Here is a 16,682-nt window from a genome sequence, read left to right on the forward strand (position 1 = left end):
GGTAGATCACAGCATAACATTCTCACTCTTTTTGTTGTTGTTTGCTTGCATTTTGTTTTCTTTCTCATTTTTTTCTTGTTTGATTTCTCTTGTGCAGCAAGATAACTGTATAAATATGTGCGCATATATTGGATTTAACATATATTTCTATCATGTTTACTTGCCATCTAGAGGAGGGGATGGGGAAAGGGGCAAATTGGAACACAAGATTTTCCAAGGATTAATATTGAAAATTATCCATGTATATGTTTTGAAAATAAAAAGCTTTAATAAAAAACAAAGTATTTTCAAGACAAAATAGTCACAAAAATTCAAACCAGAGAAAGTTTCCAGGCAGAAAATATACAAATGTTACAGGGAATTAAAGAAGAATAAAATAGAAAAAAGACAACTGGATTTCTCAGATAGAGCTAGATGGCTCCTAGAGTCTCTTCCAGCTCTGGCATTCTGTGATACTTGAAACCCAATTCATTATTCTAAATAGAAATAGTTGTTCTTCCTTCATTACTATGAAACTATATTTTACTACATCTATAGAGGAACAACCCATTGGATCACTTATTTGCTGCATATTTATTGCCCTTCATATTAAGAAGTAACTGTGCTGTGGAAATCCAATAAATCAGACTTTGCAGTTTTCAGAGATGACACCCTAGATTTATAGTGAATCCCTCCTAGCCAACATCCCAGCATGTAACTCCAGCTAATTACTGGCAAGGTCTTCAGATTTTTGACAACATTTTTATTTCAGTAAGCAAACTCAAGTTCAGAATAGACAGCGTACAAAAGGAGATATCTTAAAATAGATGAGTAAAATAAACCATTGAAAGCCAAATGTCTTCGTGGGAGTTGTGCCTTTGACATGAACCTAACTGTCTGAATATCTAAAAGCCAGAATATAAAACTATATAGTTTTTTAGTGAGAACTACTCATGGGGAAAAGCATTTTCAATGATTTTACCTACATTTTCTTTGCCCCCTTCTAGGGTTGACATGATTAAAAAATTTCAAACAAGATAATTTCAAAGAATCTTCATAAAAAAAGAAGAAAAATCAGAATTGTCATGAATGATACCAACTTTTTTAGAAGTGCAATTCACCAACACTGCCATTGTTTTTCCCTTTGTTATTTCTCCTTCCAAATTTCCTCCGATTCCTTTTACCATCTGGCCAGGTCTCCAGACTCATTTGCACATTTTTACTATTCCAAAGAATTTTTACCTCCCTGATCTTAATCTTTGTTCTTCTTTTCCCTTTCCAGAAAGTCCTTCTCCAGCCCAAAGCTCACTCTGTGGTCTGATCACTCACCTCTAACCTTCTCTATATATATTCTTGAGTCAAAAATCTTCCACTATAAGACAATCTTGGAAACTAGGTCTTCTCTTCCCGGACCCTCCTCATAGAAAAGTTGTCTCTGATCCTGGAACTTCATAATGATTTCAGTCACCATTCCACACCACTTGGTCTTGACCTAGTTTCCATTTCTCTTGCAGCTAACAAGATGTCATTTTAACAAAATGACTTTTTAACTTTTCTATTCTCAACTCCATCAACGTCTTACTTTATGGGTTCAGATTGCTTTCAGTGATAGTTATGTTTAAAGTCTGATGTTTAATATATTTTTGGACTCCATTGTACTCTACCATCTTGGAACCCCTTCTTATATTGTTTCCATTATCATTTTTTGTTTGACAAAGGAATAATGAGTTGTGACTAAAGCTAAGCAAAGAGAGCACTGAGTACACTAAGAGGATCATCCCAGGAATGCTTCTTCTGCCTCTCACCTCACTAAACCTTCATCCCAGACCCTTAAAATCTTTCTACAATATTCATTAAACAGCATAGAAATCTCAAGGTATGGCAAGGAGGACTCTCTTTTCTTGGGTAGTCACCTCTCAGAGAAAATAAATGAATGAATATTTATTAAGATTTACATGGCATCATTTCCCTATTGTCATGGTCCTCTTCCAAGAATAAAGGACAAACAACTTATGTGAAGCTCTGACTAAACACTAAGGATAGGGAGAAAAAGCAAGCACTGTCATTGCCCTCAAAAAGCTTTTGTTCTAATTGGGGAGAGAATCCACATAGGGATAAACAAGGGAAGCACATTATAGAAATGTTGAGAGAAGTTGACACATCCCATCCATGCCCAAAGAAAGAATCTACATGATCAAGTTCATAATTCCATGACTGAAACAGGGGACAAGAAGAAATGATAATTGTCAAGTTAGTGGAGGAGATGATCAGAGAAGAGGGACTAACCCCTAGCTGGAACTTTTCAAAAGAGGAGCTCTGGGAAATAAATCAGCCATAAAATGAGTTTCTCTGCTTCTATCTTCTTCTCCTCCATCCTTTCAAGGTCAAATAAAATTCAGTTATTACTCTAAGAAAGAACATTAAGTTTAGAATCAGAGCACCGATGGTCAAATGTCAGCATGCTCATTATTACCTATGTGATGTGGGACACTGGATTTCTTTTCCCTCACCTCTAAAATGAGAGGGTTTGAAGAGATCCTCTCAATGATTAGAAAAGCTGCCAGATTTGGAAACAGAGAACTTGTGATACTACCTCAACTACTTTCTACCTGTATGAACTTGGGCAAGTCACTTAAAGAAAAAGAAATCCAGAAAAATAAACTAAAATGAAAGATTCAGAGAAGATGTTATGTCATTGTCTTTTTCAATACTAAAATCCTATTATTCCAGTGCCTAGCACATAGCATTAATAAATGTCTTTTGACTGACTGTCCATGAGCCTATCATCTCCCTTCTCATGTATGGAATTTGAAGCATGTTACAATGAATGGACATTCATATGAAAGTGTTCTAAATCACTATTGATCAGAGAAATGGAAATTAAGACAACTCTGAGATACCACTACACACCTCTCAGATTGTCTAAGATGACAAGAAAAGATGATGAGGAGTGTTGAAGGGGATATGAGAACACTGGGACATTAGTACATTGTTGGTGGAGTTGTGAACTGATCCAACCATTGGAGAACAATTTGGAATATGCCCAAATGGCTAGCAAACTTTGCATACTCTTTAACCCAGCGGTATTTCTACTGGGCTTGTATACTAAAGAAGTTATAAAGGAGGGAAAGGGACCTACATGTGTAAAAATGTTTTTGGCAGCCCTTTTTGTAGTGGCAAGAAACTGGAAACTGAGTGGATGCCCATCAATTGGGGAATGTCTGTTACAGAGTATTATGTGTTATGGAATATTATTGTTCTGTAAGAAACAACCAGCAGAATGATTTCAGAGAGGACTGGAGAGACTGATATGAATTAATACTAAATGAAATGAACAGAAGTAGGAGATCATTATACACGACAACAAGAAGACTATACAATGATCAATTCTGATGGACGTGGCTCTCCTCAACAATGAGATGATTCAAACCTGTTCCAATGAGGGAAAGAGCCATCTGCACCCTGAAAGAGCACTGTGGGAACTGAGGGTGAATCACAACATAGCATTTTCACTTCTTTTATTATTGTTCTTTTGAATTTTATTTTCTTTCTTGTTTTTTTTTTCCTTTTTGGTCTGATTTTTTTCTTATGCAACAAGGTAATTGTATAAACATGTATGCCTATATTGGATATACATATATTTTTACCATCTTTAACATATATTGGATTGATTTTCATCTTGGGGGAGGGGTGGAAGCAAGCGGGAGGAATGGGAACACAAGGTTTTGCAGGGGTCAATGGTGAAAAATTATCCATGCATGTGTTTTGAAAATAAAAAGCTTCAATAAAAAAAGAATGGGCATTGATCAAAAGTAGTCTATATACCATGTTTATCTTGTCTTTCCATAGGATAATTTTTTTTTAATTCCCTTTAATTGGACCACAGTCCCTAGTGGCAGAAAATATACAAAGCTAAAATATAAAGACCTCTGCAGCAGATTTCTCAACCTTTTTTGCTCTCCAATAGTAACTTCCAAGTCCTCTATAGAGTCATTTTCCTTTTCTGTCTACTTTCCTTTCAATTATTTTCTGAATCTTTGTCAACTCTAAGCCATAAGCCAAGAAGTCTCACCGTCTCCTATTTCTTCTTTTCTTCCATAATACCTAAGCAGGCTGCCAACAGATCAGAGACACCTTCCACTAGCAGAGATGTGATTGGGTGCACATGTGCAAAAAACAGGAGCCGGGTTCAAAGGCAGTCCTATATGCAGGAACTGAATTCTAATAGAGACTGCAAATTCTGACAGCTTCAGATATCTGAGTCCTAACAAAGCCATCATTTGATTGAGCATCTCTCCTCGCCCAGACTGATGCTGTTTTGTTCTTCCAGGGACAAGATATGGAAGAATCACAGAAGAGTTGGAAGGGACGTTAGCAGTCATGTAGTCCAACAGATATCCCAAAGGACCCTCATTATCATGTCCATTATACTGGGCATCTGGACTCCCTGAAGACTTCTAAAAAAGCAAATACTCCACTTCTCCCTCAGGAGATGGAGTCCATCCATTCCAGACAAGGCAACGGGGAAGTAGAAAAAGATCCAGGCTTATATCTCCCTACATTTACTTGAAATGCCAGAGAAAATTTTTATGATTTCTGTAACTTTGTACTTTGTCCCTCTCCTGTGATATTTTAAATCCCTAAATGCATCCCTATGGTCATTATCAGCAAAATAATAATCATAAATAAAAGAAACGTTGCTTATGGATCTCAAAAGGATGAAAGGGAAGGAAAAGGTGGAAACTGGTATCTCTGGACCAGTAAAAGATGTTGGTAGGAAAATCTGAAAATCAAATTATACAGTGGAAAAGAGCCAGGCATTAGAATTAGTCCTTCTGGGAAAATCTCACTTTCAATCCTTCCATTTATTTTTAATTTAAACTTTTTTTTTCCCCAAGGCAATCAGGATTAGTGACTTGCCCAAGATCACAAAACTAATAAATGTCAGGTATTTGGATGCAGATTTTGACCTTGAGTTTTCCTGATTCCAGGAAATATTCTGTCTACTGTACCATCTAGCAACTCCTGTGATTTTAATCTACTAATAGCTCAGATCTTGTTGTTATTATTTTTTTAAAAAGCTTTCCAAACTGAATATAGGTAACTTTCAAATAATTTCTTATCAGATCAATTAAAAACATTTCTTTTATTTTTCTTTAAAAAACAATAACCACCATCGATGACAGGTTTTATCGGCTACTCACAACTTTTGGAAGTTTCTAATAATCATACTAGTCTCTTTAAGGAAGAAGAATGATTATCTTCCAATAGCCACTCTCATAAAAGCCATTTCCTCCTAGCCTTTTCCCTCAGCATAGCATGTGATTCATTGGAATCATATTTATTAAAAAGAAAATTGCAATTTAAACAGCTCTTCTTAACTGAACAAAAAGAAGTCTCAGAAATGTATTTTTTTTGCCTCTTACAATCCAAAGGTATCATTCTTTTTTGCTGACTTTCCTTCTTACTAATCTATGCAAACTGTCCCCATTCATCTCCTAAATGACGTTTTTTCCGAGAGTCTCCTATCCATGGAGAACAGAGGACAGATTAGGCCATTTTTTCTTTTTTTTCTTTTTTTTTTTTTTTTTTGCTGAGGCAATTGGGGTTAAGTGACTTGCCCAGGGTCACATAGCTAGGAAGTGCTAAGTGTCTGAGGTCACATTTGAACTCAGATCCTCCTGACTTCAGGGCTGGCGCTCTATCCACTGCACCATCTAGCAGGCCAGGCCTTTTTTTTTTATTATTATTTCTATTTTACCTTCTGGGCAATTTTCCTTGATAATTTCTTGAAAGATTATGTCTAGGCTTTTTTTTTTTAATCATGGCTTTCAGATAATATTTTTTTTTAAATTGTCTCTACTTTCCAAGTCAGTTGTTTGACAAATATTTCATGTTATCTCCTCCTTTTTTTTCATTCTTTTGGTTTTGTTTTATTGTTTCTTGATTTCTCATAAAGCTTTGAAAGCTTTTTTTTTGTTTCTCATAAAGTTGAGCTTTCATTTGCTCAACTCTAATTTTTAAGGAATTATTGGGGCAGCTAGGTGGTGCAGTGGATAGAGCACCAGCCCTAAATTCAGGAGGACCCGAGTTCAAATGTGGTCTCAGACACTTAACATGTCCTAGCTGTGAGACCCTGGGCAAGTCACTTAACCCCAGCCTCAGGGGGGAAAAAAAAAAAAAAAGAATCAGAATCTAATACCTAATGTGCCACAAGAAAATGGGATTTACACACATATATTGTATCTAGGTTATACTGTAACACATGTAAAATGTATGGGATTGCCTGTCATCTAGGGGAGGGAGTAGAGGGAGGGAGGGGATAATTTGGAAAAATGAATACAAGGGATAATGTTATTTAAAAAATTACTCATGCATATATACGGTCAAAAAAAATTTTATAGTTATAAAATTTTTTTTAAAAAGGAATTATTATCAATAGTGAGCTTTTATTTAATGGCTATTTACCAAAATTTGCTTCCTCTGGCTCTCTAGCTTCCCTCCTGTCCCATTAAATGGCCTAATGGATTAAGAAGAACCAACTACCAAGTGATCCTGTTTCCCTGATTTCCATCTTTTGTGCCCAAGTTGGATAACAGTGTTATTTCCCTGTAGAATTAGAACAGGTCTGCATCTTTCCCAAAACAATATAAAAAAATCCAACCCTAAGGATCAGTGAAGAATTCAGGAAGGACGATAGAAGAGTCGAATCTGGTGCTTTGAAAAGTAGGTGATTTCTCTTTCCTGGAGATCCAGTAAAGACTGGGTGGCCACTTTCTTTGTTGGGAAGACTATTCTTAGCTCTGTCCTGGTTAGACTGAATGACCTCTGAGTTCCATTCTTCCTGAAATTTGGGAATTCTGTAAACATTAGCTTCACCCTCTGTGTAAACAGAGGTCACAGATAGAATTGACAGGGAGAGAATATGGAGCAGGTGAAAAGGAAGTAAAAAAAACCCCAACAATATTTCTATGAACCTACCGTGTAATCAAGAAGGCTGACCAAACAATCGTAGAGAAGACCACAGGCAATGTTAATCACTTCTCCCTGTCCTCCCTCTTCACACTAATTACAGGCCAGGAAATAATAGAGGCTCCGGATTAGACAATCCATTCTCACTAGCACAAGAGCATGATGGATAGATGTTCACTAGCCAAGGGCTGATGGGCTTCTTTCTCTGCTATAGCCCACTGGATTACCTTTCCCTGCTGGCCTGGAGTTTCCTATTTCTCCTTGCCCACCCTATATAATTGGTCCTATGAATAATATTTTAAACATGATTAGATTTATAAAAAAGCATCATTACTATTATCTATCATTGTCTCAGTGTGGGGGGAAGGCAGAGATTCCACCCCTAGAGCTAATCAGGTGGAATTTATCATTAAAAAAAAAGTCTGACAATGAACAGAACTTTTTCTTATGATGATGGTGATGGTGGTGAAAATGGTAACCAGTAGATGAGAAAGGAACAGTAGAAATGGGCCACAGGATAGGGAAGGCTTCAAAAAGAAATTTCCCCAATGTCACAATATCCTCAAACTTGACTTCATCTTCTATAAGGAGATAAGAACTTTGCTTTGTACAGCTTTCGTGTTTTTAGTATCTTTTTGACACTTATCAAAGCTTGAAGGCAATTGGCAAGGCCATTGAGTAAGCAGAGGGAATGATGGTGGTACCTGCATTTGTTTTTAAATTCAGAAAGATTCAGTAGGAGGTGGTGAATGTGGGAAGTGAAGTAGAATCTACATGTACCCGAAGACAGAGAAAAGGTGAAAGAAATTCATTCTCCTTAACTTAGGGGACTAGGAACCTTCCACTTATAAGTTTGAGGGGGAGACTTTCTGTTGCTTTAGTGGGGGGGAGGTAAAAACTGGAATAAAGCTGTCAGTGTGATTATAAAAGTCAAAATGTGTTGACTAGCCCTAATACATGATATAGAATGCAACCGTGAGATATAGGAGCTGGGGACAATGAAAGTGAACAGGAAGCCTCTTCAGAGGTGGAAAATAGCAACTGAGGGGGAAGAGAGTACCAGCAGATGAGAGCCACTGAGGAAGAATCAAGCAGCAAGACAAGAGAGAGCTACAGTTGCAGGAGATGCTCCCAACAGCAGCTTCAAAACACAGTCAGGATCAAGGAGATGGTGCTTAGAGAATTCAAATAGCAAAGATTTTCCCAGAAGCCATGCAAATGAGACAGCATGGAAACGCTCACCTCTTAGCCTCCACTAAGGGCAGCTGATCCATTTTGCACAGGAATAAATCTGGCTTTTTTTTTTTTTTTTGCATTTCTTATTGCATTTCTGCAATAAGAATGCTTATATTTCTGAGTGTTTCCTCTGGTTCTTTTTTTTTTTTTTTTTTTGCATTTCTTATTGCATTTCTGCAATAAGAATGCTTATATTTCTGAGTGTTTCCTCTGGTTCTTTTTTTTTTTTTTTTTTTTTTTTTTGCATTTCTTATTGCATTTCTGCAATAAGATTGCTTATATTCTGAGTGTTTCCTCTTTATTTTGCTATTTATTCCACTGCAAATTCTTCCTCTAAAAATGGAGCCGCTGCGTCATAAAGCTATTGTGAGGATCAAATGAGATAACCTATGTAAAACACTTTCCAAACCTTAAAATGATAGTATTATTTTCTAATTAAATGTTTTGCTAAAAGGCATGTGGTGTCTACTTGCTAAAGAAAGCACTGGGTGAGAGCTTGAGCCTTACTTGAGAAGCCATGAAGTCTTGCAAAGAACTGCAGATATTGGGGAACAAACTCATTTTCATTAATGCTGAAATAGGGTGGGACTCTGTAGTCCTGACTTGCTCTTCTGATGATGTTCCAGTCTGTGATTCTGCCCCCCAGACTCTGGGGAGGTAAGTAGAATAAAGAAGAGCAGCCTGCCTACCTCAGAGTCATCATCAGTGTTTAAAGGAGCTTGAATTTGAACTAAAACAAGATCTATTCCTTTACAAAGCCCTATTCTTATGGCCTTGGCCTTTGCTGTCAGTCAAACTTAGTTAGCATGGGCTCCAGGATCACAAATGCAGGTATGAGGGGGTGAGGGGGGAGAGGGAGCAGTCAAACTGGTTTGACTGTCTTGATGTTGCTAAGTATTCCAGTTTCAGAGGAAACTCACTTTACATCTTGACAAAGATTAAATCACTGACTGCACCCTTTCCCCCCCACCCCACTGCTTCCAAAATGTGCCAGGTACACAGTGGATCTGCTAAAAGAGCCGAATGATCCATTAAAGAGAAATGCTCCATAGCATCTCTTAACCTCAGACATAGACAAATACAATTTGGAAATGAGCTTCAGCATCAAGCTTGTCCCCCCCCCTCCTTTTTCTGCCTTTGGATCTGGACTCTTCCTTGACTTATGGGATCCACTGGAAAGAAAACTCCCAGTTCAGTAGGTCTGGGGAGCTCCCAGGCACACATCTGGCATCCTAGGCAGGGCGAGGGATAGAATTATCAGCACAAATGGTGCCTCCCGAGATAGAAATCAGTGGTTGTTTTTTCATGTCAAAAGAGAGACTCAATATAAGCTTTGCCAACAGGTCTAGATCATTTCCCTTCGCCACCCCCAACCATATTTAAGATTTCCTTAAAACACTGGAAACCTTAATGGAATAACAATGAGCTTCTTTCAGACCTTCCCACCATTATGCCGCCATCTTCAGCCGCCTCTTGTATACACAGTCTGTGCACCCCATGCATACAAAGATTGAGGGAAAGAAAAGGCAGTCCCACAAAATGACTTCTCCCAATTGTATAGCCATGGGGAACTGCAGACTGGACTTTCCAGGTTTCTAAACTTGTCCCTGTTTCCATTAGCAACTGGAGAATGCACCCTGGACAACCAGCAGGGTTCCTCGCTCATTCTGCCTTTTCTGCTCGGTTACTTAATGAAATCGCACGTGCTTTATCTCTCTTCCTGTTAATATATTTCCATTTTTCACTTGATGAAAAAGCCAAGAAGCTATTTAGAAACTGAAGTTTTGCCAGAACATTTTTCTTGTCTTTCCCAGTGGTTCTTTATTCTGCTTGGCTTGGTAGGAGTGAGATATCGGATGCTAGGAGTGAGATTTGCAGGATAAATTGTTATAGCATAGATGTGGTTCTTCTGAGCCAAAATGAGGGGAAAAATACAGAATAGTATCCCATCAAAGGGTTAAGGAAATGAAACACCGCCATGATATAATGCAAAGCAAGTTTGTTCTCCCATTCAGAGGCAGTTGATGTGATAGAATGCAATGTCTGGAAACAGGAAGAACTAAGTTCAAATACAATCTCAGACACTTACTAACTTCATGACTCTGAATGACACATTAAAATCCTCAGTTTCATTCACTAAAAAATGGGATAATAATAGTATTTTCTTCACATAGTTGCTGTGAGGATCAAATGAAATAGTATATGGGAAAAATGCTTAAAACAGAGCCCAGCACGTAGTAGGCACCATATAAATGTTTATTTTTCTCCCTCTCTTTTAACAATTTAAAGCGGGGCAGGTAGGTGGCCCAGTGGATAGAGCACCAGCCTTGAATTCAGGAGGACCCGAGTTCAAATGTGATCTCAGACACTTAATACTTCCTAGCTGTGTGACCCTGGGCAAGTCACTTAACCCCAGCCTCAGGGGGGGAAAAAAAAATCAAAAACAAAAACAAAACAATTTAAAGGATTAAGGACTTTTGACCACTCAAACAACTAGATTGAATAAATATATAAAATATCTAGAGATACATAGAGATGATAGAGAGATAGATGATAGATAAATAGGTGGATGAATGAATAGATGATAGAGAGATTATGGCTAAGCAAAGATAGGTATTGGAGATCAAAGAAATGATAGAGTCAGATAATAGATATATGTTATATATTGAAAATGATAGAGAGAGACAATGGATGGATGGATGAAATGAGAGAGATGATAGAGAGAGATGATAGAGAAACCTAGAGTTTACTCTAGGTCAATGGCAAAAAAAAAAAAAAAAAAAAAAAAAAAGCAAATAAACAAAAACTACTGTGCCCCTTTGAAATGAAAGAAAGAAACTCATGTAGAAGAATTTTATCAAATAATTAGAAAAGGAGTAAATGATAAAAGTGGCATCCCACAAAGAGGGACATGCGGAATGACACCCCAAATTGCCCATGCTCACCCTGGGACTTGCAGATAGCTTACTCCCTTAGATCTCAGATCTCATTAATGGATTGAATTATTGTCTCTCTCTCTATATATATAGATAGATATAGATATAGAACACTATATATATATATATATGGATAGATAAATATAGATATTTACATATAGTACCTCCATGTCTCTCAGGAACTCCCCTCCCATTTTGCCTGCTGGATGTTCCCATCTATATGTCTAAGATCATCTTATCCTTAGCGAGTACAAAAAAGAACTCATTATCTTCCCCCAAACCCTTTGAGAGACATCAGCCTTCCATTCATTCACATTCATAGCCTTGCCAACAACCTCAGCTCTTCATTTTCCTTCACCGTCCCTCCCTTATCAAAATTTTGATCATTGTCTCCTGGCTGTAGAAAGAGCCCCTTCACTCGGCTCCCTGCTTCCGGTCCTCTTTTCTCCCCAAGCCATTCTCCTTAGAGCTGTCAAAATCGCTTTCCTATAGTACAGAGCCATCATTTCATTTCCTGTCTTTTAAAGTCCTTACAGGCCCCAGAATCAAATACAAACTCTGCTGTTTGACACTAAAAGCCCTTTACCAACTGCCTTCATCAGTCTTTCCAGATGGGGAGCTTACGATCATCCCCTTTCATATACACTTTGTTTCACTCTAATGGATTTACTTATTTTTCCCTGTCCATGAAATGCAGTATCTCCAAATTAGGTTCATTTTACAAGCTTTCTTCCATGTCTTAAATGCCTTTCCTGCTTACTGCTGTCTCTTGCGAACTAGAGTTCCCTTCAGATATCAGCAAAAGTACAATTTCTACCTATTTGGCGACTTTCTGATTTCCACTTCTCCGGACTCCCTCTCTCACTAGAATTACTTATGTGGGTACCTGTGTACAAATTCCTTCCCCCTAGAAGAACATAAGTTTCTTGAGGGAAGGACGTCTTTCAATTCTGTCAGTATTTTGTTGAGTGCTTCATACACAGTGGATGTTCAACAAATTCCAGCCGAATTAAATTGAAGCACATTAAAGTCAGAGATTTTCACTTCTAAAAATCTCTCCCCATCCCAAGTCCTTAGTATAATGTTCTGTTCTTAGATGGTATTTAATAAAAATGCATTTCTTTGGCATGTTATCTCTAATTTTAATCAAGTAGGCTTGGTTGTTTAATGGTCCCATGGAAACACAGAATTTTTCAAGATACCAGGGGAGGGCAGCACCATACCAGGAATCCACCATTTCCATATTCTATGGATACAAGCTTCTGGAAAAGCTGGCTATATTGGGGCTCTAAGGATTGGGAAGTCATCCCTAAGGATTGAGGATTCCGAGGTCATACTCAGGGAAATTGGAATAAGAGAAAAACAACATTGTGGTCCTCCCATCTCCCTCACCTCCTTTCTCCTCAGCTGACTCATGTCAGCGTTTTTAATACAAGTCAAAGCAGATTAAAATGAAAATCGACAGCAGCCTTGGAAATGGAAAGATGGAGGGATGGGACAAAAAAAGGTTGAAGAGAATATTAAGGGAGGTCTTTGTATGAAAGAGAGAAGAGATGCAGTGCTAATTATTTTTGCCTTTGACCATGAGGAAGGGAGTTCAAAGTTGGGTCTTTAAGAAAAGTTTTTGAAGTATATATTAGGATACATATATTTGTAGACATTTACATATATGCATATGTGTATCTCCGGTGCAAAGTTTGAATCCAGGCTTTGCTAAAGCCAAAAGCTTGCTAAAAGTCCACTCTACCACAGTATCTCACTTCCGTAAATCTATTTAACAAATGTGTGAGCACATACGTGTATGTTGTGTCTATATGCATATATAGTACATATATATTATATATATATATATATCCATACATAGTACAGTTAATCTACCAATATTTCTTCAGGATTTATTAGCTAATTAATTTCAGTTGACTTCTACAGGGGAATATTTACTGAGGAAATATGTCTCAAGGACAGGCTTCCAGAAGCAACCCTTCAAATTGTCCCTTCTTCCCTACTCAGTTCTTGGGAGAATGAGTTCAAAGTTCAGATAGCTACAACAAGGAGTTTCTCCCCACCAAGCTCCCTGTTGGCTGTGCCATTGGCAGTGGATGAATAATCCCCTCACTTTTAGGACACAGTGCCTCAGTTGCCAGGTTCCCCCACTAGCAGGCTTCAGGGTTAGCAGCTCACTGTCTTCTCACTTATCAGCAAAGGGCCATGAAATCCTGCTGCTTGATTTCTGCTGGCTCTCGAGCCCTTCAAAGCTTACGAAATGATAGAAATCAAGTCAGATCTATCTCTTGATACTCATTTATCAAGAATCAGAAAACAACAGATGCAAGTGAGACAAAAGAAGCCAAGAAACCAAAAAAAACAAAATTAGAAGAAGAATTATGATATATTATGTACACTTGTGATATGGTATTAATATAAATATGATACCACAATGTGTATTTTTCTCTACTATATTGGAACAGGACATGTGCACATGTTTACATATCTATACATGTATAGATGTATGTGCTATATATATGTACATGTGAATGGTGTAGATAGATAGAGATAATGCATAGTTTAAACTGTGTTCATTAGAGTATGAGTTCCTAAAAGGCACACTTCTAGTAATCAAGCTTTTGCATAATAAATATGAAGAAACATGAAGCCTTAGCAAGTAGCTGTAGATAGATGGATAGATAGATAAATAGATAGATGGACAGATAGAGATAATACATAGTTTAGACTGTGTTCATTAGAGTGTGAGTTCCTTAAGGGTACATCACACTTCCAGTAATCAAGCTTTTGCATAACAAATATGAAGAAACATGAAGCCTTAGCAAGTAGCTGTAGATAGATGGATAGATAAATAGATAGATAGATAGATAGATAGATAGATAGATAGATAGATAGATGGATAGATGGATGGATGGATAGATAGATAGATAGATAGATAGATAGATAGATAGATAGATAGATAGATAGATAGATAGATGGATAGATGGATGGATGGATAGATAGATAGATAGATAGATAGATAGATAGATAGATAGATAGATAGATAGATAGATAGATGGATGGATGGATGGATGGATGGATGGATGGATGGATGGATGGATGGATGGATAGATAGATAGATAGATAGATAGATAGATAGATAGATAGAGATAATACATAGTTTAGACTGTGTTCATTAGAGTGTGAGTTCCTTAAAGGCACACCACACTTCCAGTAATCAAGCTATTGCATAACAAATATGAAGAAACATGAAGCCTTAGCAAGTAACTGTAGATAGATGGATAGATAGATAGATAGATAGATAGATAGATAGATAGATAGATGGACGGATGATAGATAGATAGATAGATAGATAGATAGATAGATAGATAGATAGATAGATGGATGGATGTATAGATAGATAGGACTGATGGATAGATAATACATATGTGTGTATATACAAATACACACACATATATAGATATATACACACATCTGTATATATAGATTGTATCTTTTCTAACTCCTAAAATCTCTTGTTAAAGCTGCAAAGATCTGGTCTCAGACACTTAACACTTCCTAGCTGTGTGACCCTGGGCAAGTCACTTAACCCCAGCCTCAGAAAAAAAATTAAATTAAATTTTTAAAAAGCTGCAAAGAATCTTAGAAATCACCTTTTACCGTACAGCCCCTTATTTGACAGAGGAGGAAACAATACCCAGAATTATTATCAGAGCAAGGACTAGATCCCCTTTTTCTTGAATCTTACTTAAGAGCCCTATCAGCCAAGTCATTGAAACTTGGAATAGAGGCAGACAACAGGGATTGTTCAAGGGCACTATTTCCTAGTCTTAGCACAGTGGAGCAACTTAGAAAAAATGAGGCTCCTTGGTCCTGCCAACTGCACCCCGATTTCTAAGTTCATCCCACTTCTACCTTCCTGTTCTTTTCTATGGTGAACCTTTATTAGTTCCCATGGGTTTAATTATCAACTTTACACAGATTTGTATGTCTCTGGTTTAGGTAGTCATCCCCAATGGCACTCTTGAATATCACTCATGCATGGGTAACTGCCTGCAGAGCATCTCTCCCTAGAGGTTACATCATCTTGTCAAATGGAAACTTAACATTTCCAAAAATGGAAATCATCATGTTCTCCCTTAAATCTGTCTTTCAAACTTCCCTATTTCTTAAAGCTCTCATCCTCCCATTTACCTCACTTCAGAATCCTGGAATCATCTTTGATTCCTGTCCATTTGTATAATTCTACTTCCCAATAGACCAGTTGATTATCAGCTGACAAGTCTACCTCCATGGTATCTGTCCTTTCTTTTCTGTTCCAACATGGCCATGACTCTAGTGGAGGCACTTATATCCTTTTGAACAGATTATAACAACATTCTAATGGACCATAATTTCCTTATCCAATACATCTTCTCCCCCCAGCCACCAAAATAATTCTAGGAAAGCATGGTTTGACTACAACCCTCCCTTCTTGGAAAGCCTCTCTGGCCCTCCTCTGCTTCTTGGATATATTTGCACATACTCCTTAGCCGGGCATGCAAGACTCTCTGCCTTGTCCATTTTCTCAATATCCATATGTTTTTTAAGTGTATGTGCATGATAAAAATAGTGATGAATCCAACAGGTAGAAAAGCAGTCAAAACTATCATTTGGCCTCATGTAGGCAAAATTAGGACTGATTAATCAACCAGTCAACAAACATTTAACAAGTACCTGCTTTGTGCCAGATACAAGGATTACATTTTTCATTGTTCACTGTAGACATAACCATAAAAGCTTAAATTTGTCCACCCAAATTTTACATCTAAAAATACCTTATATGGGTATTAAATGAAAATCAATGTAGCTGCCTTAATTGCCAATGTGAAGACACACATCCCAGATGTTGTATGTAAATAAAAACTCTTTGAAGCTCTTATTGTTTGACTGCAGATCTTGGAAGTGCCAAATAGAAAGAGAAGCAGTGGATAAAATTGTTTTATAGAGCTGGATGAAGAAATGCACATAGCTATTACATCAAAGGAGCTAAGGAACATGGGTTAACTCTATTGCAAAAGTATTTACCTCTTCATTTATTTTCTCCAGCTTATGAGACTCTGGAAGAATATATTTTGCATTCTCTTTTTTAAAAATAAAAGATATTATTAAGGTGTGACATAATTATTATAAGGATAAAGTACATTGTACAAATAGCATTTAAAACAATTTTAAGAAGATGGCCATATGCCAAGGATGAAATGAAGCAGTCCCTGGAGTACTTACAGCTGCTTATGTCCTACTCCCGGTGCACATTCGCTCCAACTGCTTTGATGTCCCTAATAAACTCCTTTGTCCAGCAGCTGCCTTCCTGGGACAAATTCAGACTCTCCAACAAGTTCAATTTTTAAAGAGAAGTTGCAACTTTATCAGTCACACACAAGTTGCATCACTCCTTTTCCTAGAACAGAGATAAGGAGAAGCCTTTCTTCCCAGCTGTTAACCCCCAGCCATAGCAAAATATAGAGTTTCATTTCACAAGAAACTTTGGATCCCAAGGAAACTTTCTTTTTATAA

The 16,682-nt window shown here is 37.4% G+C and overlaps 1 long non-coding RNA gene across 1 annotated transcript in view; it reads right to left on the reverse strand.

Annotated features, from left to right (window-relative positions):
* The window catches only part of LOC141564789 (uncharacterized), a 66,743-nt gene extending 50,270 nt beyond the window's left edge, over positions 1-16,473 (reverse strand). Inside the window, exon 1 of the long non-coding RNA XR_012488720.1 lies at positions 16,392-16,473. This is a non-coding gene — a long non-coding RNA (uncharacterized LOC141564789). The remainder of the gene's footprint in view (positions 1-16,391) is intronic.
* Positions 16,474-16,682: the final 209 nt, after the last annotated feature.

This window comes from Sminthopsis crassicaudata, chromosome 3 (assembly GCF_048593235.1).
Source record: "Sminthopsis crassicaudata isolate SCR6 chromosome 3, ASM4859323v1, whole genome shotgun sequence".
NCBI classification, from domain to species: Eukaryota; Metazoa; Chordata; class Mammalia; order Dasyuromorphia; family Dasyuridae; genus Sminthopsis; species Sminthopsis crassicaudata.